This window comes from Python bivittatus, unplaced genomic scaffold, assembly GCF_059951505.1.
Source record: "Python bivittatus isolate LINGU-HERP-01145 unplaced genomic scaffold, Pbiv_v1 ctg000700_np1212, whole genome shotgun sequence".
NCBI classification, from domain to species: domain Eukaryota; kingdom Metazoa; phylum Chordata; class Lepidosauria; order Squamata; family Pythonidae; genus Python; species Python bivittatus.
The window spans coordinates 4269608-4292339 of NW_028277098.1; the positions used below are offsets into that span (position 1 = coordinate 4269608).

The following is a 22732-nucleotide window of genomic DNA, read 5'->3' on the forward strand; positions in this document are numbered from 1 at the left end:
TCTATGGTAAAAATTTAGTTTTTATCTTGACCCCATCTTTGGATTATGGTTCCTGGTCTGCAATTTGGAGGTAAAGTCCCCAAAATGATGTCTATTCTGCTACAGAAAAGAATGAGTTAGAATGGTCAATGACCAGACTAGGCATATGGAAGTTCCCTAGATCTTTGTTTCTATCAAGACTGCCAACCAGAGAAGAGAAACATTGTCCTTTTTTGGTCTCTGTCACCAATTAGGACTGTATTTGAGAGAAAATATTTCTTTTCTCTCTCTCTTGGTTTCTTATTATTCCACACAGGTAAAAGTAACATGGCCTCATGCCCACATATCTAATACATAGTTGTCATGTTTCATTAGGCATTTTGAGGCATTGTGGACCTCTGCAGGGCCTTTCCACTTAACCCAGATCGCGCGCTTCCTGTCAGAAGGAAATTACCCTGCTCATGCTGCCTCCTTCTAGGTTCCATCAAAACACCATCATCTATTATCCATATGCAAAACACATGCTGTGTCAGCTCAAATCTAATAGCATGTCTCAACTTTTGTTTTTTTAATTTACGGTAATGTACAAAATGTACTGGAAGTAACAAAAACACCATCTGTTACTGCTATCACTGTAACACAGGAACAGGGGAAACTCCAAATGGGCTAAAGACAAGTCCTAAATGATATGTCACCATCTCCATAAATGGAGAAGGGCCAAATTACAAAACACCTTGGTAGTAGGTGACTGTACCTCACTTCCCACAGAGGTTTGAAGCATAAAGAAAAGGTAGTGAAAAGAGTGATTTACCAAATAAGGAGTTTTGTTGTCTTAGATGCATGTTCTGTTTTGGAGGTAGGCAGGCTTGTGATCCCAACTTGGGCTCCTTGAGCCTGTCCAACTAATAGACCCTCTATTCCACATAAATGTAGGGCATTCAGAATTGCAGAACTGGGCAATATCATTTCATAATTCAGCAAAGTAACCTGGGACATTTTAGTGGGAGGCAACATTTGGCAAAGAATTAGTGGGATGAGGTGGGGACTGGAACTCAGTGATGGCCTGGTCTGTGCATGGAGGTTCAGTCTCCATACTCTCTAATCAAGTGACATCTTAGATGGGAATAAAATCCATTCCTGGAACAGCTGCCTCTCAAACCACAAACTTTTGGGCTAGAACAGGAGGGCAGAATTTAAGTCTCCAAGATACCATGTGCCCCCCCCCAATCCTTGCATTTGACCCCTAAAGTTCCTTAATAAATATAATTTCTTTATTTGACAGAAGGAGGGATGTATGTCCTTCCACCTACAGTTCCCAAATCACTCTCCTCCAGTTCCCTTCTCAGGCTGTCCTGTCCCAGGCCTGACAGACAAGCATGCACCCAAACGAGTACAGTTCAAAGTCTTTACTCTGGTTGAGCAATTACAGCAGTGGCAGGCATGGCTTGTATGCAGATGTGTGCACAGTCTCAAATAGTCCCAAATCCCTTGGAAAATTTACAGGCGAGCTCCCAGTATGCAAAGGTCCAAGCAGCGAGCAGAAGTGTCATCAGGGCACAGTCCAGAGATCACACAGTTGTCAGCAGGTCCTCAGCTGGTCTGGGTCCAAAAGAACAGAGTTTCTACAAGCAGGACTCCAGGGCACAACAGAGAGAGTTTCTGGTAAATGGAGCAGTTGTTCCCAATGAAGAATTGCTCACTAGTGGGGGGTCTAAAATAGAGCCCCCCCCAGATGCAAGCAATCACTGGTGAGAATGCCCTTGCCTCACAAGCAGCTGTGCAGACCTCCTCTGTTCTGCCCTAGGCTCATCCCTATGTGGCTTAGGACTGGGAGGAGGTCCTGGATTAGACCCCTCATTGTCTGCTGCTTCCAGGTGCTTTACAGGCTCTGCAGCCAAATCAGCCCCAGGGGTCTCCCTGCTGCTCTCTGAGGAAGGCTGCGATTCCAAAAAGTCCTCTGAAGTGACCTCATCTTCCTCAGATTCCTCAGAGTCAGAGCTGGCCCTGACACATGCTAGAATAAGCCTTGCATTGTCATCTTCTGACTGGCAGTTCTACTCCTTTCAATTTTCCTACCAGGATCATCCCAAATTATATATTTGTCATGCAAATAAGGGTCAGAACCTATACTTCTGTCCTAACCTTTTCCAAATAATGCCTTACAATCATCCATGGTGGAAATGCAGTAGACGTTTGACAAAAATGGGACCAAGCCCCTGCCATGATGACAAAGGGCTCACTTAATTACTTTCTAATTCTGCCCGTAATGGTTTTTGGACTTCATTACTTCACTTCTTTGAGAAACAGATGTCAAAATGTAAAGCTGAAAGTTAAAATAACCATTTATTATATAGTCATATCCTCTCAGAAATCTGGATGGCTCCCACCCTGATGACATTCAGGAAGCTACTAAAGACCTGGCTATTATCCCAGGCTTTCAGTCAGGGTGGTGGCTGAGTCCCTGTCGGGGGAACCTTTGGGCTGGGTGGAATCTGTTTGTTTCGTTTGTATTTTTTATCTTATCTTTAATTGTAAGCAGAGTTACAGAGTTGTTGGGAGTTGGACAGCCCATAAATGGTATAAATAAATAATTTAGGAGTCTGTCCTTCTCATAGAAACTCGGCTTGAAATACCTTACTGGGATTGAGATGAGAACACATCTACTGTAAATACATATATTAAACTTGAAGTTATATTCATATTTGTTTTTCTCCATAAACTCACTCCATAAACTCCATAAACTTTAACCTGTTGCTTTATGCCACTATTAATCCAAGACAAATAGCTTAACATTTTTATATCTAGAAACAAACAAACAAAAGTTCTTGGAATAATTATTCTGAGATATTTAAAATACTTCAATCTTAAAGTAAAACTCCATTTTATTATCAATTTCCATAGATAGGTTTTGAGACTTAATCCAAATGAGGAGTGCTGTAGTTTATAAAACTGTATCAGTACATTTTGATACAGAACATTCATAAAGATATAATACATCATCAGCATATAATAACAGGTTGTGCTCAACTCCAGCTGCTTTTACACCCAAAATGGTCTTGGATTGCCTAATAAATCAAGCTAATGATTCCAATATAAAATTAAATACAATATAAAATTAAACATAAGAGAAGATAAAGAGCATCCTTGGCAAGTTTCACAAGACATTGTGATAGGTGAAGAGACAATTCCATTAGCAATAAGGCCAATGAAGGATTAAAGTACCATATTTGAGTCCAGTTAATTGGACTAAATAATGAAATTCCTGTTTGGTCAAAGTTTACCGCAAATGTTTCAACTGTACCATACCAAAGGCCTTTTCGGTGTCCAGCAAAACCACTACTGTTAACTCCAGTTTTTTTGACTACATCTAAAACATCAACTAGCAATCTCAAATCTAATATTACAATACTGTCATATTTTTATGAAACCAGATTGAGCAGGAAGTAATTTTGACTGTGGTTTATTTCCTAAGGTTGCATTCAGTAAATGTTATGGCATCAACATTTAACAAGGAAATTGAGCAATAGCTTGCACAATCAGAATATTTATCAATTTCAAAATTATACTTATATTAGCCTCATTAAAGGAAGTTGGAAAAACTTTATTCAAAAAAGCATCATTATAAATTTCCAACAATATAGGAGAAAGAGAGAAAAAAATCAATACACGCCTTATGCCACTCAGTAGAATAACCATCAGGACCAGAAGCCTTTCTTGTTTCATAGATTTCTTGAAGAGCTAAAGATACATCTAGATACACAGCTTGGACATGTATATACTTTTGAAGAGCTCTATTAGTTTAAAAATTAACTTCTTCTGCACTAACCTTTGACTCTTACAAAGTTGAACAAAAAAGAAAGGAGGATTTTTTAGAGTTATTATATGCCTTTCCCTAAGCATTTTTAATAGAAGAAATTAAATATTAAATATTACTTTGATGTTGCTGTTTCAGTCAAGAGGCCAATAATTTACCAGATCTTTCCCCTTAGTCCCAATATCTTTGTTTTATGCGATTCACTTAATATTCTGTATCAAGTGCATAGAAGGTATTAAGCTCCAAATTAGCAGACGTCAAGATTTTATACAGTTTCAGGGTAGATTGTCTTGCATATATGTTCAAAAGTGTCTCAACTTATATTTTCCAAATTTTCTTGAAAATTAGTTTTGGAAATCTAGATTTTAGATTATTCTTTTTCCATGAAACAAATGCAGTAAAATGACCACAAATATATTCCTTAAAAGCATCCCAAACAATTAAGTTCACAGAATGTCTGTTGTTAAAAAAAATCTTCAAAATCTTGTTTCATCTGTTTTATAAAAATGTGAATCCTTTAGTAATGATGTATTTAAATACCATCTTGAAAAAAATACAGTAACTTTTTCTTATAATAATTGATAGTGTTGCAAGAGCATGAACAGGATCAATATTTTATTTATTTATCTGATCAATTAGGGTTTGAGATAGAAAATATAACCAAGTCAGGAACAAGTCTGATGTGGAGTTGAAAAAAAGTATATTCTTACAGAGAAGAATTTAGAAGTATATCCACCAAATTAAAATCTAATGTTTAAGCTTGCAGCACTTTCCATGTATGAGAATTAAACTGAACTGGAACACTATTGTGATCTTACAAAGGATCAAAAACTTGATTTAATTATTTATCATAATTAATCATAATGGATCAATCATAATTATTTGATCCAGACTAAATTATTTGAACAAAACTAAAAAGACATCCAAAACATCTACAGTATGTAAAAATGTGGAAGGACCTTAATAGAGCCATAGTAATTAATAAATGAAATAAATATTTTTTCATGGGGAAGAATATTTAAATTGCCCAGTTTAGTAAGTGTCTGTTTCCTCTTGGGCCTTTTATATTCCACAAAACAACTAAGATGACATAAATTTTTTAAAAAATTGCACATGAATCCTTTTCCCAGTATGCTCAGAGATTAAAGAAAATAGCAAAGGAACTCTAATTATGATGAACTTAAAAAAAACCCTCTAAATCATGAAAAATCTCAAATAAAAGAAAAGAAAAAAGCACTGGAATCATTGTATAAATGTTTATTACTTTGTTAAAAGACTTCTGAAAAAAATAAAGGACTCTGAAAACAAAAGAAAAATACAAAGCCAAAACTAAAGAGAAGCTAAAACAAACAAGCAAACTAATGCTAGAGGAACTTACAGAAAAAACATATTAAAAATATAGCACAGGAAATGGCTTCAAGCTAAGGTGACCCATCTTCTGAAAAATATGAAATGAAAACTATTAAAAAGACTGCTACTTCTTTGCTTCAAACAGTCTCAGGCTAATACACTTTTCTGGAGGCTTTGGATCAAATAAGTCTTCATACTAAAATCCAGTAATAAACAAAAATGATCCAAAAAGAAGAAGAAGAAGAAAAAAGGTTTAACCTCCTTCTGTTTTGCTTCCAGATAGGTTTTATTGAAACCTTTTTTTTATTTTATTTTATTTTATTTTTTATTGATTTTTATCCTTCTGAACCTTTTTATAGACAGATCTAGAAAAATCCTTATCTTCTTTGCATTTCATTCTAAAGATGCCACTTGCCAAGCTAAATGCAGGATATAATTCTGTACAATTAAGCTTAAAAATCTCACATCAAAGGACTGGGTTTTGTACTGAAACAGGAACAGAAAGCCACATGGTAAGAAATTTCAATTTCCAGTTTGCTTTTTGGCTGCAGTGAAAAAAACGCTCATTTATAAAGTTCTCCATAAAATCTGCTATTAATTCAATCATTCTGAAAGATTATATATCATGAAAAAGAGTTTTTAAAGTGGTAAGCAACTACACATAATTTTCTTTCTGTATAATTCGGTTCTATTTTCTTTTGTGGGTCAGAAATAAATTCAGCTCTCAGCTGTTCTCCAGTGCCAAGAAACTATTTCTCCTCAGAGGAGGAAGAGGTGATCCTTGTTTTCCTTGTCTTCTTCAATTAATCCTCACAGAGCAGAGTTTAAATTAAAAAAAAAAAAGACTAAAGGAGATTTCCACTTACCAGTCAACAGATGAGACAATAACTTCCTTACACTGATAGAGGACTAAGATGGTAATTTCAGCATACAGACATGCCAGCTGGAAGTTTGTCCTGTTGAACTCCCACTTTTTGGACTTTGGTCCTCTGGCTGCTCACTCAAGGATCAAATGCAGCCCTAACTTCCCAAATATCAAATAATTTTGGCTAGATGAGTCACTGCTCACATTTATTCTGTCTTTGGTACAATTAGATTTCTGGTAGCATGGCTTGAAAACATGGGTTGAGACAGCTCCCTAAGACTGGAAAATCAAAATGACCAAAATTCAATAATATAATTTTTCATTTTGTCTTCAAAATTAAGGTGGGAATAAGAATAGGAGGCCTCCTATTCCCATTTTTAAATTCCCAACTCCATAAAAATCAGACTGAAATTGGCAATTGTCCCCCTTCCCCCCTGAGTTTTAAAGGTGGAAATGAGAGTGGGAAACCTCTGAAAAAGATTCTGAAAAGAATGCAACTTAGAATTAAAATTAGAATTAAACCAAGAAAATGCTTTAGGGGAAAGTTCTTAGCAGTGAGACCTAATCAGCGAGGAGAGGGTTTGCCTTAGGAAATTACAGTTTCATCTTCACCAGAAATATTTAATTCAGGCCACCAGATTTGATCTGGAAAAGCCCAAATGACACTAAATGAAAGCAAAGAGATAGAAAATGATGATTTTTTTTTTTTTTTTACTATCTACTGGTTGTCCATATTTTTGTAGTCTAAACCTGGCAGCCCTAATTTAAGCAAAGATTGGCTTCCTATCTACTAGGGATCCTAACAGCATCCTGTAGTTAATGATCTGTGATGTCCCTTTCAATTCCATTGTACATGCAAGGGGTTCCCACAGGACTATATTCAACTGTTTCAACATTTCAACTATATCAAAATGTTAATAATTTCCCTCATTTCTCCATCAATCACACTGTATTTTATTTGGAAACAACCTACATTTATATTCTATATTTTTTCATCATTTATTATAGCTGGAAAATTATTGAAATAAGTCATTTGAATCAACTCTGACACAGAGACTGGAAAGCTTGATACTACTGGAGGAAGTTTAGTTAAAAAAAAAAAAGAGGGGAAAAAATACCCATTCACATCAATCAGATATGAAAAAAACTTTCTAATTCTCTCTCCCCATGAGAGCTTTTCTTCTCTCGGAGTAGCCAATGAGAAGATATTCATTGTGTCAGTCTATTAGCAATAAGCAGCTGGATTGTCTATGCCTTGTAGCGAGGCTATAGGCAGAACAAAATTCTCCATTAATCCAAAGTGCACCAATTTGTTTTCTGAATTCTTCATTTACAGGTTTATGCATGGAATCTGATACTGATACAGACTCAGATATCTAATTTGAAAGGTGTTGGGATCTTAGTGTTCATTAACTACTTCTCTCTTTTCCTCATTTTTAGCTCTCAATTCTGAAGACTTGCAGTAAACATTAGCTTTTTGCTGTACCTTTAATAGAAGTCTGATTAACAGAAAATTAGCAGGTGAAGATTCATCTTATAGAATTTTTATACTTTCATACTTCACTCTAGAAAAAACAAAACATTTTCTCTGCTTAATTTCTACATGTCGGCCAGCTATTGAAAAGTTTTTTCCCCCCAGTATGTTGCTAAATTCAGTTTGTACTATGACTGACATCCAGGACTTGGCCAAAGATAATTAATATATAATCCTAAATAAGGAAAATGGCTGAGATCCCATTAAGCACATATTAGGTTGGCTGAATCTGTGCTTAACTAAAATCCCACATGATCCAGAAAAAGGATGAGATTGGAGCTCTCTTTGGATTAACATAATGTGTTTGAAACTCTAAACTTTAGTCTGGTCTAACTTTATGCTGATATTGTAGGCTTCTCCATAACCTGACTGTAATTCAGCTATGATGTGATACAACTCCTCCTTTTCCTTGCCTTTTCTTCATCCCACTCTTGGCTCTGCTAGCATATAATCCTTTCCCCCCATATTTTTAAGTAACTTGAAGACTGACACAGATTCATCCTAATATCTCCAAGCTAGCATGTATTTGTACGGACTGCATCCTTAAACTAAAAGCTACTTCTGCACATGTCTCTCTTCTCAGGGAAATAATGTTCAGTTTGTAAGATTTAGATTTATTTAGATTCTCCCTTATCTTATTCCCTTAAGTAATCTAATAACACACATACAGATTTTGTGTTGTTGCTTAAATTAAATTTCAGTCGCCAATTATTTTATAACTTTTCTACTTAGAAAGCTTCTAGAAATCTTTGTAAGTAATACTTAATGTAAACATTTGCTTGATCTCAATATTATCCAATTGGGTTAACTAGTGTGGCATCAAGGTCAGGTTTAAATCAATAGCATCAGCCATCTTGGCTGCCTGATACCACTGGTTTTATAGTTTTATATAATATATTCAGAATAATATATAATCAGAATATATTTATTTTTAAAAAGTTTAAAATTCAAGGGAATTCATGGAATTCCTCTCAATCTCAAAACATGGAAACACGCAATTAGGATCTTTGCAAGCATTCAGAACTGCTCTAAAGCCTTCCTCCTCCTCCAAGTCTTCATGGAATTACAGAATTAAAGAAAAGCATCCAAAGAAGAGATCGCGCATTCCATTAAATGATGAGGTTTTGCTGCCTCTTAGCACAGAGGTAATGAACTGAAGTCCTGTGAGAACTCTGCTGTTTCTACTTCTCCCTGCAAGGATACAACCATCTCCCTCCATTCTGTTTTCCCAGCATTTAATCATCTTTTCTTTTTGGGTAAGCTACATAGAGAGAGATCACTTCAAGGGGAATATTTGAAAGACAACTGAAGATGTGTCTGACTGGCATTTAGTACTGTGGAAAATTTGAATTCCCATTTGACTGTGAAAACCTTCTGGCTTCAAATGGAGGAAGGTAGTGCAAAAGTACCTGCGCAATCAGTTTTTGCACTCAAGCCACTCCTGATTTGATCCCTGGCTGTGGACTCCCTAGAGCAGAGGGTGTGAGACAGGATAGTACTAGGACCAGGACATATTTGGAGACCATTTTTTTCTTTTAACATAGCTATCAGCAATCTAGATGTTTGGTCTATCATGTGAAGATGTTCCGTGGAGGTCAAAGTCATGTTGCAGGTTGAAGTTAGAGGTCAGTACCTCCAAGTAGAAAGAAAAGAAGGAAGGGATAAAGCACATGTTTGTAGATGCAAAGTCCTAAATTCAATCCCCCCCAACAATCTCATCTATAATATAATATATTATATTATCATCCATAATATAATAGCAGAGTTAGATGGACCAAGGATCTGATTCTTAATAGCAGTGTCTTATGTTTAAATTGTCAGTATAAATTGCTTTCAGCAGTCCCTCTGCTGGGAACATATGCCTTTTTTGTTTGCTTGGATGCTAGATACTGGGCTGCACTGCATATTTCCCAGTTTAGATTAAAAAATGCATAATCTTGTTGGAGCCGTTGTTTCTCCTGTCTCCTGCTTTGATCATTTTTTTCCCTTGGCTGCTACCATTTCTTCTTCCTAAATTAGATATTTATGTGAACTGTCTCCAGTCAAGGATTATCTGATCATGAGGCTATATCAGCACTATAGTAGAAGAGCCTGCTATGTGATATTATTGCCGAGAGCAAGGGAAACAAACGAGTAATCATTTTCCAAAGAAATGCTAAGAAATTACAAAACAGTTAAGGTACTTTCTGGGCTGGCAAAAATGGACCTCAAATGATGATAAGTAGATGATGAGATTAAAAGTTCTACAAATGACAATCTTCAAACAAGAAAGATGGACATTTCCTGGCAATGCCACCTATGATGGAAGGCGCCTGTTTATGCAGTTTGCCTTCTAGCCCATGAAGATTGAAGTATAATCATTTGATAGATATCAGCAGGATGTGTTATTAAAAAAATCAAGATGTTGGCCATGATGGTGCAGTTGAAGCCCTTCCTGCTTTTTTCTTTTTTTTAATAATTTATTTATTTTATTCAATTTGTACATCGTCCAACTCTCAATGACTCTGGATGGTTCACAAAAAAACATGAAAAACTATACAGCCATAAAAACAATACAGCCATAAAAGAAGAAGAAAAGATGGCGAAACTGGGGAGCAACGAACACACACTTCGCTCCTCGCCGATCCCATCTCAGCCAAAGCCCTGGGCAAAGAACCAGATCTTTAATGTGTGTCACAAAAATGGACAAAGCTTTAATCGCACAGTTGCGGCTACTGTGTTGATTCTTTTTACTACACCCTGCAGACATCCCTGATGTACATTGAAATACATTGAAAGGCTACGGTTGGTATGTTTTAAAACAGGTGCCAAGTATTGTGTCCTTTCCCTTTGCTTATTTTACACGGGCAGGTTTGGCTGTTGCTTCCACAGCTTACCAGGGCAGGGGCAATATTAGGCCTTCTGGGATTTGGAGTTTTTACAACAGGCACCCACTTGTGTCTGTTTCCCTCCCACCCCACATGCTCCTTTTGGACACGTGGGTCACCTTGCTCCAAGGATCAATAAATGCTGCAGGAGTAACGTCCCTTCCCCAAAGTATAGTAAATTGTTTCTTTCATCTTCTGTTGAAGCAGCAGCATAAAGGGGAGGAAGGCTGAAATTGTGGTGGATTGTAGAGAGAAAATAAATCGCATTCCTACTGCAGAGGCTTCATTTGATAAATAATGCATATAGAGTTTGCAGTAATAACTACTCTTTTCCGATTCAGCTGGTTATGGTATATTTTGACACAAACTGTATGTATTTCTTACAGGCAGTGAATGATTGCAGCTTATTTCAAGTTATGAAAGGGAAAAAAAGGCTGTTAACATTCTGGATCAGGTCAGCCAGGTTAATCTGGCATTTTACCTGGGCCTGTAATGTATATAGAGAAAGCAAAGACAAACTGTTTTTTCCCCTCTTTTATAATATTGGAACTTAGTTGGGATGTCATTCAGAGAAATGAACTAACAGTTCATTTAGGGAGTTTACTGTCTCTCCCCACCCACCCAGTGAAGAATTAAAGGAAGAGAAAGTAGCTACAAAGTATTTATGTTCAGAAGCAGTGCATTTTTAATAAGAAGAGACGGGGAACAACAATGGAAAGCCATCCCTTTTCTTGTATTGCTAATAAACTTCCCAAGGGTATAAGGCCAGCTGCTTTTAGAGAGAGGGCCACACCGGAAGAATTTTCATTCATGGCTGTTTTAGAAGCAGCATAATTCACAAGGAAGGTGAGGAATGTACTTATGCTAATGGGAAGGAAAGATGAGATTGACTGGTGTCACAGAAAGGACAATTGCAAAGAAAACTGTGTAGTAGTGTTTCCTGGGAATGAATTGGTCACACAGCAGATGTTAATATGCAGGGTTGTGTCTGGAAAGGATTCCTTTTCTAAAGTTCCCCATCACCACTCCAAATTCTTTATTTTACATTGACGTTTCAACCTACCTACCTATCCAGTCGTGAAAGCAATGTACAAAGTTCAGAAAAGAGTAAGCCAAAGAAATTAAAGACATGAGATCATATCCTCTTTGTCATGAAACATACCTAAGATTATTTACATCAAAATCATTTATAATATTACTCCATGGCTTTCTGTCCTTGAAACATTCACACTTTACTTCATATATTGCTTTTGTTTCTTGATCTTCTCTTTTTTGATAAAAAAACAAACTCCATCCAGCCATGACTTTGTTTTCCCCCTTCTTTCAACCATTTGTTTGTCCTTTATATATTTGTTTTCAAGCTGACCCACCCTTTCAAGAGCATTGTTTCTCCTGACATACCCAACTCCATATTACCAAGTGAGCAGAAGCACCATCTTGGACAGCCATTTTTGCTTCTTTTGATAAACATCTCATAACAGACCATATATTACCCACCACTGGCATTTGCACAACTTACAAAATTTCCATCCATTTCCCCATCTTTGGAGAACATTCTCCTGAAGTACACAAATGTATCTACTGCTGTTAGCTTTTCACCATTTATGTGTAACTTTCAATCATTCACACCATTTACTCCGTCAAACACAGTCTTTAAAACATTAAATTTCATATCCATATTTGCTGCACCATACAATCTGTTTAACATTAAATGCAAAGCATATTGGATTTTCAATAAACAGCATCATCAGCATATAAAATTACATGTCATTCGTGTCCCCAATCAACCTCACCTCAAATGTACCCATAACCATTATTCTCATGCATACTTCGCCTCCATCATATACTGTTTTTATTGCATTTGACAACCAACCTTCAACTCTATATTCACCCCAAATATTCCATAATTTAAATTTATTCACTTTCTCATATGCTTTCTTTAAACCACTAAACACATAATAGATTTCCTTTCTTGCATTCATACATGTTTCAGTGTCTTGCTGAACAGTACAAATTTGGTCTACATGTTGCCTGCTTAACATAAAACTTTATTGCTTTAATTCCAAAATTTTATTCTCTGTCACTCTTGGTGTCCTTTCACTCTTAATTCTGCCAAATATCTTTTTAGGCACACTTAGTAAGTGAATCCATGCTAATTTTTATATTTACTTTTGCTACCTTTCCCTTTTGTATAGAAGAACAATTATTTTTTGAAGCATCAGACATTGATGCAGTCTTCACATACTCATTAAATGAGACACATGGACAGTCCATAAGCAAATCACATACTTATTTTAACATTTTTCCAGTTTCACCATCTACAACTGCAGCCTTACCATTTTTTCAGTGTTCTGATAGCATTCATGGCTTCCTTTTCATCATTTTTTTCTCAGACATTTACAGCATTTGTTTCAATTCCCATACAGATCTCTAAAATACTTCATACAACATTCCACTTCAGTTTCATATCAGAACATCACTTTTATTATTTACATTATTAGAGGTTTCATCACTCTGCTAGAACCCCGTATTATCAGCCTTGCAAGGTAGTTCAGACTAGAAGCACACTCTATCTTTATTTTAAGGTTACATTAACAGAATCTTGCAAGTCTGAAACTACATCTCTGCCCCCTCGCCTTTACAGTCCAAGAAACTACAGAGGGTCCCTTCTGAGATGTTTGCCATGTCCCCATTCCTTCTGCAGACTTAGCTGCCTCTTATCTGACCATTGTCTAGTCTGTGGCTCTTCCTTCTGTCTCCCAAGGTCATTCCCACATATCATTACACTTGTTTAGCCCTTTTCAACCACTTCCAAAACACTTCCATAGCCTATTTTATCTCATCATTCTTTTTTTTTCCCCATACTTCTCATTATGAGCCACTCTAAGTATGTGTCAGTATGCTGTGCCTTCATATTTTTCTCTCTCTGCTCCATTTTTTTTCTAATTTCCCAATCTTGTCATGGTAAGCTGTTAGACAACTTTCTTCGGTAATCTACAATGAAACTATGTATACAAAACCTCATTCATTTTCAGTGGGCTTTAGCCTATCAGTGTTTGTGCTGCACTGTGGCCCAATCATTACGGTTCAGTTCCCCCATTTCAAAATCCAGAGTAACAGCTCGCAGAGGATGTTCTAAGCCTAACTAGCAGCACATGAATGATACCTAATTCTGCAACTCTGGCAAAATAAAGATCTATTTTTTTCACTCTATTTTTCTATATACTGTAATCAGGATACTTGGGATATCCAATATTTGAAAATATGGATATGAACTGATCTCATTTGCCCTTCCAGGACTAAAGTATGGCTCAGAACTTAGTTGTTCATTATTTTTCTCACTTCACAATATTTAATTGCAACTTTCAGATGAAAATACCTCAAAATATGATGAAAATAATATTTGTTTAAAAAACAAAATTTGAAATTGCAGATTAATAAGAAAACAAGGCAGAACAAGCTTTGGGATATATCTACCTGAAAGTGACATGTCTTGAAAATAAGACTGATTTGCATGTCTTGATAACAGACTTTAGAATCCAAGTCCATACTTCAGGGATGCAATGACATAATTTCAGTTAGAAAATTGGTTGTTTGATATTTTAATCAACATTGATGCTATCGTATTCTGAGCATATGAGTAGTTTCTCCTTGCTTCCTTACCAGCATTATAATTTTATCAATCAAAGGGATTTACATTACTTTCTTTCCTTCATCCACAATCTACCTGACATACCAATCACATTTAAGTAGTAGCCATTGCAATGTTAAACTCAGCTTCTTTCTTTTGTTTTAATATGACTAGACCAAATGTGCATTAAAGCTGATTATAAAGCAGGTATGGCACTTCAATAGCCTCGTCAGCATAAGTCATTATAAATAATGAGATGCAGATGGAATGATACTTTAAGAATGTAGCAGAAACTAAAAAGACCATTGTGAAAATTAAAATAGGCCATGTTCTCATAAAGCTGAAGTTTTAGAAGAAGAAAAAGATAAGCCTGAACAAACCAATCTGTTCTGCTTCTCTTCAGAACCAGCAACCAAGACCAGTGGTTTGTGTCTGTTGTTTATAGAGTGGAAGACTCCATGGCAGAGTTCAAGCTTGTATCTAGAAAACCTCTTTTGCTGAGGGCTAAGAAATTATCTTGGGACAGAATGTTTTTGGAACAAAATGTGCACTTAAGTGGGCAAATGAATTGTTTTATATTTTGGGGGAACACCAAAAAAAGAGATAATGGTCCAAGTCAGTTAACTGCAGGGAGTTTAGTAGTGGAGTGTGTAGCTTTTGGGAGGGGGAATTCCATCTTGAGAGGTGAGATGATGGATAGGCAAGTGGTGCTGGGTAAGGATCCCAGAAACAAATGAGATGGAGTGGAAATGTATCTCCTTGAAGGGAGGATATCTGAGGGGAAAGGGAATTAATAGCAGTGATAAGACCTTGGAGGGCTACTGCTTCTTTCATTTTTTGTTTGTTTATTTGTTTCCTTTTCCTTTCCCTTTCATGACTACTCTCTCTGCCAAGTCAGTGAGGAAGGGCTGGTTATATCATGAAACCTTGGCAGTACTGTGCCACATCAACAGGACTTCAAAAACCTAGAGGATCTCTAGGTGGCAGCAGGGAGATGCATAGAAAAATCTAATTCTTTGCTGCCATCTATTGGTCATTTGAAGTTATAAAGTCTTAAGATACCAGGGAATTTTCTGTCACCAGTCAGCAGGGCTCCAAATAACAACAAAAGGTGGGAGGAATTTTTTGAACCAGTAAGAATATTCAGGGGCTGCCAGAATCACCAGTAAGAAAAATTCACTATGTCAGTAGCTAAATGGGCCACCTATGTGGTGATAACAAGACCAAAATAGTAATTAAGAGCATACGTGTAGAAAAGAGTGAAGCTTCAACCAAACATATCACTCACAAACAGCTATTTGGTGCCATGCTGTCTGGGTATTGCAGAAGGTGTAAGTCTAACTCATCTGGGGGACATCATCTTGGGGGAAAACTAGACTAATGTTTCTGATCTTCCAAACTGTTCACACATATTTCTACTCTTTGTCCAGTGCTAACTTCTCTAAGCTTTTAGCAATGTAAATAAGGCAGGACAAAGAAAAGCTCTTTTGTTACTGCTATTAAACAAATGGGTATAAGAATGATTTGCCATTGGGCTGTAGATTAATCACAGGTTTATTAGAAGATGACTGTAGTCTGTCTTCTGACTGCCATCAGATTAACCTTAGTATGTATACTAAAGCAACGTAAGATGTAATCAAATAGACCCGGATCTATGGGCTCATTCTCCAGGGGTTATCTGGGGTAGCAAACTTTACCTTAATTGTAACTCTTCAAAATATAAGCTGGAGGGTCACTTTATCAAATGTTTCTATAATATAAAATCCATATTAAAATACGCACATGTGGGAAAAAGTAATATTTTGGGGAAACAGTTTTGACCTAATCTTCTCCATGACAGTCTACTTTGTTATGCATAGGAATTTATGTGCAAAAGCATTCAGCATAGCCATGTTAGTCCTCACCTGCATTGTGACTGACATAGCTCAGCTCAGACAGAGAAGCAAATGTCTCAGGGGCCTCTACATTAAACAAAAAAGAAAACAGTGAAATTGTATTAGGAAAGAAATGCATACCCTTTCCGTGGCCATTATTCTGTCTCATTTTCAAATTACCTCAAGCCATTTTGTCACGGGTAGGGTGCCAAGCGCATAGATTTTGTTTAACCTTGCAAAAGGTTTTTATTTATTTTATTTTATTTAGGTTTCTATATTTTAGAACAACAAGAAGGAAACATTCAAAGGGAATAGAAACTGGTGGATAGGGAAAAATGTGCACCCCTCCCTCCCCACTTCTCCTTGTCCCCTCTGAAAGACCTTTCTCTAAATCAGGAGTCTCCACTCGTTTGGGAATTATACAAACATTCGCACAAATCTGCCAATCCAAAATACCATTTCACCAAAAAACAAGCTGGGGAGGATGGTCCCCATCTCAGCTTTGATCTTCCAAGATGCTCTGCACCTTCCTTCCTCTCTCTTTTTCTCCATTTTTTTCCTGGGAAGAGGAACACACTTTTAAACAAAGCACTGGATGGCAGCAATTTATTTGATTTGCTAAGAAGTCTATTTGGGAGCCATTGGCATTGCTAGAAAAATACCTGCCTATCTCTGAGCAGTAAATAGTAAAAGTAAAAAGCTGCTGTTTTTGTACTGATCCAGGATTTTCCTCTCCTTGCTTCCCACCCCCCATAGGTAGACAGCAACTAGCAAAATTGCAAATCCAGGAACAAGCTTCTTTCTGAATTTGAACTAAAATGACCTTAATCAAGCAGTGCTTCAGGGAATGGCCTTAATATATTTTTTTTATCACAACTTCAGAACGCTAAGCATTGAAGCAATTGAGGAGAAAATATCTTTGTTGGAGAAAGCTTTGAGGAAAAACTTTGGTCAACCTGTCTCCCAGAGCAATGGGTAAACCACACTCATCGATCAACCTTTCATAGTGCTTTGTAACAATTAGGACTACACACAACCTTTTACATTTTGCCTCCAGATCATCAGCTGGTAAACTCAGCAGCACTTTCTTGACTTGCACAATCTGAGAATATGAGTCACGATTCATAACTTTGTATAGACATGGCTCGAGGCTGAGAGCAAAAGCGTGTACTTAGTAGCATCACAGTCTCTCTCAAGGGCCAGATCACCAACTGTTTCTAAAGCAAAAGGCCATGTTTGCTGGCAATTCTGGGAGTTGCCATTCCAACTCATCTGAAGGGCATCAGTTTGCGGAAGGCTACAGAAGTTGCCTCTTGCTCTTAAGTCTGGGATGGAATAATGGGATAGATCAACACTGAGGGTATAATCCATGGGTAAGTTCTCCATGTGCTAGTCTTATTAAATGACATGGAGCTATTCAACAGCTTTAGTTATAGTTACACTAGTTTCATTACTATAAAGTATGTATGTAAAAGAGAGAGTGAGAACATGAAGGAGAGAGTATTTTTAGCAAATAAGACAAGGAACAAGCTTACCCCAGAAATCAAGACCAAACTTTGATTAAGGATACAAGATTACATTGGAGCTCCAGAAACCATGTTGGATGGTAAGGTTCATCTAGAACAAGAATGCTTCTATTCTCTTTCCTGCCCAGAAGAAACTAATGGCCAGGCTGGCCAGTCAGAGTCTGCCTAGGGCTGGCCAGGGTTTCAATAAGAAGGCTGTCAGCTGCAATATAATGGATTCACCACTTGGGCCAGTTGCCCACAATCCATGTTGCTCCCAACAAGGACTAGAAGGCCAAAACAAAGGCTACAGAGAAGAGGTGGGTTTTGAAGGACTCCAGAAAGAAAGAGAAGCTGCCTTAAACCCATGTTTTATAAGGCATCGGGCAAATGAAAGAGAATGGACAGAAGCATTTAATATTACAATATACATGCAGGCAGAAAAGGGTTGGAGAGTTGGAGAAACAAAAAGTCACAGGCAATTATATAAAGGGAAATAAGCACAAGAAGTCTAAGTGGGACATCAATGTCGCTTATCCAGTTCCTGTTTTTTTTGGTAAACTTTCACAAGAGAATTCCCTGTGATTTCTATCTTTCTTAAATTTATGCATTCTTATCTTAATTTAAGTGTTTACCTCATTGAGGCTCAGCGTGAGGTTATGTGACCCCTTGCCTCCATACATTTGTGAGCAAGACCACGAGCACAACTATGCTTCTCTTCATATCCATGGATGCATTATGTGCAGAGGGTTTTTGTTTCTCTACATTCCAACTAGGGATGTAAATGGGACAGTGGACTATGACTTTAAATCAATCCCAATATGCCAAGTTTTCAAAGAGGATTTACTTTTTTAGAACCCATTAAGATAAAATCCTCATCTACTTCTGAATGGATTTTGAGGAAGCCCCAAATTCCTCAGCTTGGTGCCATCCAGAAACCTTCTGGGATATCAGAAGGTCAGCTGGTTATGAAAGCTTCTGAAAACTTTTGAAAAGCATGCTTGCTGTTTCCAGGCAACAGCAAGAGGTTTCATTTGGTTCTTTCTGCAGAATCAGTAACTTCATGGGTGTGAGGGTATATTGTCCATAGGGTACCTCAGCACGTTTGTATTTAGATTGTCCAATAGAGTTACCTTCGGTAGAATTAAGGGAAGGAGTGCTGGATATAAATATATTTAGGTGATTTGTTTCAAATTACTATGTGAATGTCTTCTTATCCCCTACCATTTGAAAATCTTTTTGTGTATTCTGTATGATGGTCTGGCTTCTCATTTCAAGTTCTTCTTTCTGCCCTTCCCTTCTTGAGGTTGAACTGTTTGGACTGTTCCCAACCCAAATTTTCTACCTTCCTTTGTTTCTCTGGCTTTTCTATTTCTCAAATCCCCAACTGTTTGTTTCTGTCTTTCAATCTCCTTTCCTTGGGCATCAAAAGATTCACTACAGTCCCTACTACACTACACCTTTAAGGGCTTCTTGGATAGACTTAGACCCCAAGTCCCAAATTCTCCCAGGAAAGGGCTAAAATCTCAGGAGGAAGGAACAAAACCAGGATTATTTCTTCTAGGAATATTTTTGGGGAAAACCAGTAAACTTTATCCCTGCATAATCTGTTGTAGGCTTCAATCTAAGTTCTCTCAGATTCTGTTACTCCATCATGTAGCATTGCAATCCATGTAGGTTTCTGCCCTACAGTATCTTCTGGTCTTGAAATGCTGATATGAAAAATTTAATGACTCATATTGGAAAACTGAGCAAAAAAAAAAAATCTTTGGAGTCCTTCTCTTCTATTGGTAAAAAAAAAAAATAATAATCCTAAATTCAACAATTTGAAAGCTTTAAGGATTAATAACTCTGTCCTGCTCCTCAGAAATCAATAAGAAAAGCTCCTACTGATTTCAGTGGGAACATTACAGCAAAGAAAATAAAGAAAAATTGAAAAGCTGTAATTCCTGGTTGACAGCATTTGCAAAGAATAAAAATCTTCGCAATAGGGCTACAAAGCTTTCCCTTCCAAAAATTGTGATAATGACCAATAATTCCGTCTCACTGAGTAATGAGATTGCTGGCTTTTGTTGAAAGCTAATAGAAGCAAAGAGTTGAGCTGTCATACAGCGCCTTTTACAACCTATTTCCCCAGAATGCTTAACATGGAGTGGATTCTACCTCCCCATTACTTGAAGTGATGGATAAAAATATAGGAATGCTTATTTTGCTGGCTTCAAGCAACAGGGCAGTTATAAAGAATGAACAAGCCAGGTTTACAGGCAGCTTGGAGGATGGAGTCAGATAAAAACAATAAGAATGTGAGGTGCTTAATTTACCATGTATTTGGGGAAATAATTGATTTGAGCAACACCCTGAATAAGGGCCTTAAAGGTCTCCACAAACCTCTTTTTCAGACTTGCCATTTTTAAATTGAAGATGCTATGGGCTCTGAACCCAGATTTCTGACGTGTAGCATTTCAGCTTGTTCTCCATTACTCATGTAGCTTTGCTATTGAAAGGAGACCAGTCTACATCTGACTGATTCTCAGATTTCCTTGTTGTTGCATGGAAAGAATGGAGTGAAGAATTATTTAATAAAAGCAAGGCACATTTCTAGTTTGACTCAACTGAAACACAATAAATAGGTTTTGTATTTTTTTTTCTCTTATCACCTGGATTTGGAAGAGGGGGTGAAAATATGGAGGCAAAACCATACAAAAACCAAAACAACACAGAAGCTGTAGATCAAAGAATATAAAACTAACTTGCCAAGTATATTTTATCCAAGATACTTGCTTTTCAGTATTATATCTCTGTTTTTCAGGCAGCAAAATGGGGATGCAATTTTAAAATGGGGTAATGAAAATAAGTTAAGAAGCTTCTGTACTGTTTGAATTGTTGCCAGTGGCATGAAGAGCACTCTTTTAAAAAGGAAGATCATAGAATGAAACAGAGAGAGGGGGAGGCAGGCAAACAGTGAAGGCACCCAGTATATATATTGCTATGCTACTTAGGTACATTACTAGAATGACTTTCAGAGAGCCCTGAACACATCTTTATCATCATCATCATCACCACCACCACCACCACCATCAACATCATCATCTGTCTTTATTTTGTACAACTCAAGGTGGCTTCCATAATACTCTCACCTCCTCTTTTCTCCAACCCTGTGAGGTGGGTTGGGCTGAGAGAGAGGGACTTGTCCAAAGTCTTTCATTCAAAGTTCTCGTTTTTAATTTGGAATAAACCACAAAACTGCAAACAGTTGTTTTCATCCCATTCCACTTAGGTTTATATTAATGAAGGAATGAGCATTGTCAAATTGGTTGAAGTACCCAGAATTCTTGCCACTCCCTGTCCAATTGAAAGCTATTTCCTGATTTTTTTTTTATGTCATTACGGTGCATTCTGTCAAAAAAAAAAAAAAAAAGACAACCTTTGTCTCTCTAAAGAGCAATTACTTCTGTTCAGAAGAACGTTAGATCTTTACCCCCAAGACAGGGCCTAGAATAATCTCTCTCTCTCTCTCCCCCCCCCCCACCTCTACCTCTACCCAACATAGAAGTACTGCTAAATCAGTTTATGGCTGGGGTATAATCTGAACTGAGGATTTCCTGAATTAACTTTAATTTCAATGTAATTATTGTATTTTTTTTAAAAAAAACCCTGGACCCTGATTCCAGGTGAAATTGTAAAAGGGTGGCATCATATTGAGAGAGGCAGTTAAACTGTTGCAATTAATATCCTATTCTTTACATGGGCATCTCATTCTGGAGAAATCTGAGTATCTGTGAAATTTCAATTCCTCTTTCTGTGATGTTTCTAATCACCAGAAAAAAAAAAAAAGATTTGAAATATCAACCAAATCCTGATTTTTGCATATCATACTTTGTATTATTCATGCACATCTAACCATATCACAAACTACCTCTGTAAGTAAAAACAGGGACAAATTCTTCATCTGTTTGCATCAAAAAACTGAATAAGTTAAGAAGCAACTTAGAAGGTTCTCTGAGGTAGATTTCATTTGCAGAGGCTACTTTGTTTCGAAATGAGAAAATATATACATATTTCTAGTATTCTGTATTTTAACTCATTATTTCTTTTCAGATACTGAAAGCCATTTGGTTTTATTTTCATTCTTCCCAACTAGCTGGCCCAGCCTATGCAGTCTGTGGGCTGCATTCTCTATGCCAAATGCTCATGGCCTACAGTATTGTGAGTAGGCCAGGAGGAGCCAAAACATTCAGAAATGAAGTCTGGGGAAATCTGCCTACTACACTATAAAATAAGCTTCTGTCTATAGGGGAGCAATGAAACCCTAATAACTACATCTGTCCTAGGCCTTGTAAGCACCCAAGAGGACTGTCAGGCTCCCCATACAAGTATGAACTAACCAGAAATTTCCCTGAAACTTAGATAACATGGCTAGGAATTATATCTTTCTCATTATTTTGGAGCAGCCACCATTGCAAATTGTGAGTGGGGACTCTCTTCCTATACTTTCTCTCACATAATGAACCTTTTGTCTTTCTTTTCTTACACTTGTCCATAAATGCCCACTGCATATTTACGTTCTCTGGATTCTTGCTCTGAGGATCTCTTGCTACTAAAAAAAAACCCTGACAGTGGATCTAGTAGGTCTGGAAACAAAAGTGGGTTCAATAACATTTTGTATGTATGCCTGAGGACATATACATACTCACAAATGCACATGTACATATATACCATTATGTTGAACTGTCTATACTTTGAGGGCCAAGGGTTTCAGGAAGCTGCCTATGGAATCAGACTGGCTGATATTTATAATTTCAGGGAAGTGCTACTGAACCAATTGCCAGAAAAAAGAAAGAGAAAGAAAGAAAGAAAGAAAGAAAGAAAGAAAGAAAGAAAGAAAGAAAGAAAGAAAGAAAGAAAGACAGACAGACAGACAGACAGCTGAGGACTGAAGAAAAGAAAATTTGGGACTAGTAGCTTTTGGCCCCTGGCCAGCTGAGGAGGCCAGAACACACTGGTTCTATTTGGCAGCGCAGAAAAAGCCAGGGGTCTGTACATTAGCTGACAGGGGCCACAATAACACTCTGACAGGGGCCACAATAACATTCAAACTTTGCAGTGGAAGCACATATCATCTCAATCTGTACGAGCCAGTTCCGTGCTTTAGTCACACAGTAGCATGATGGACTAATGGCCCAGTCCCAGAGATTTTCCATATTTAACTCTGAATGGGGGTACACTTCCCCAGTCAGAGTTGGTGTGCAATTTGGGGGTACTCCTGTACTCTTGGCTCCTGCTCGAAGAGAAGGTAGCAGCCATGACCAGGGG

The 22732-nt window shown here is 37.2% G+C and overlaps 1 long non-coding RNA gene across 1 annotated transcript in view; it reads left to right on the forward strand.

Annotated features, from left to right (window-relative positions):
* LOC148214123 (uncharacterized) overlaps nucleotides 1-22732 on the forward strand; it is a 164301-nt gene that overhangs the window by 137956 nt on the left and 3613 nt on the right. The window lies entirely within an intron of this gene.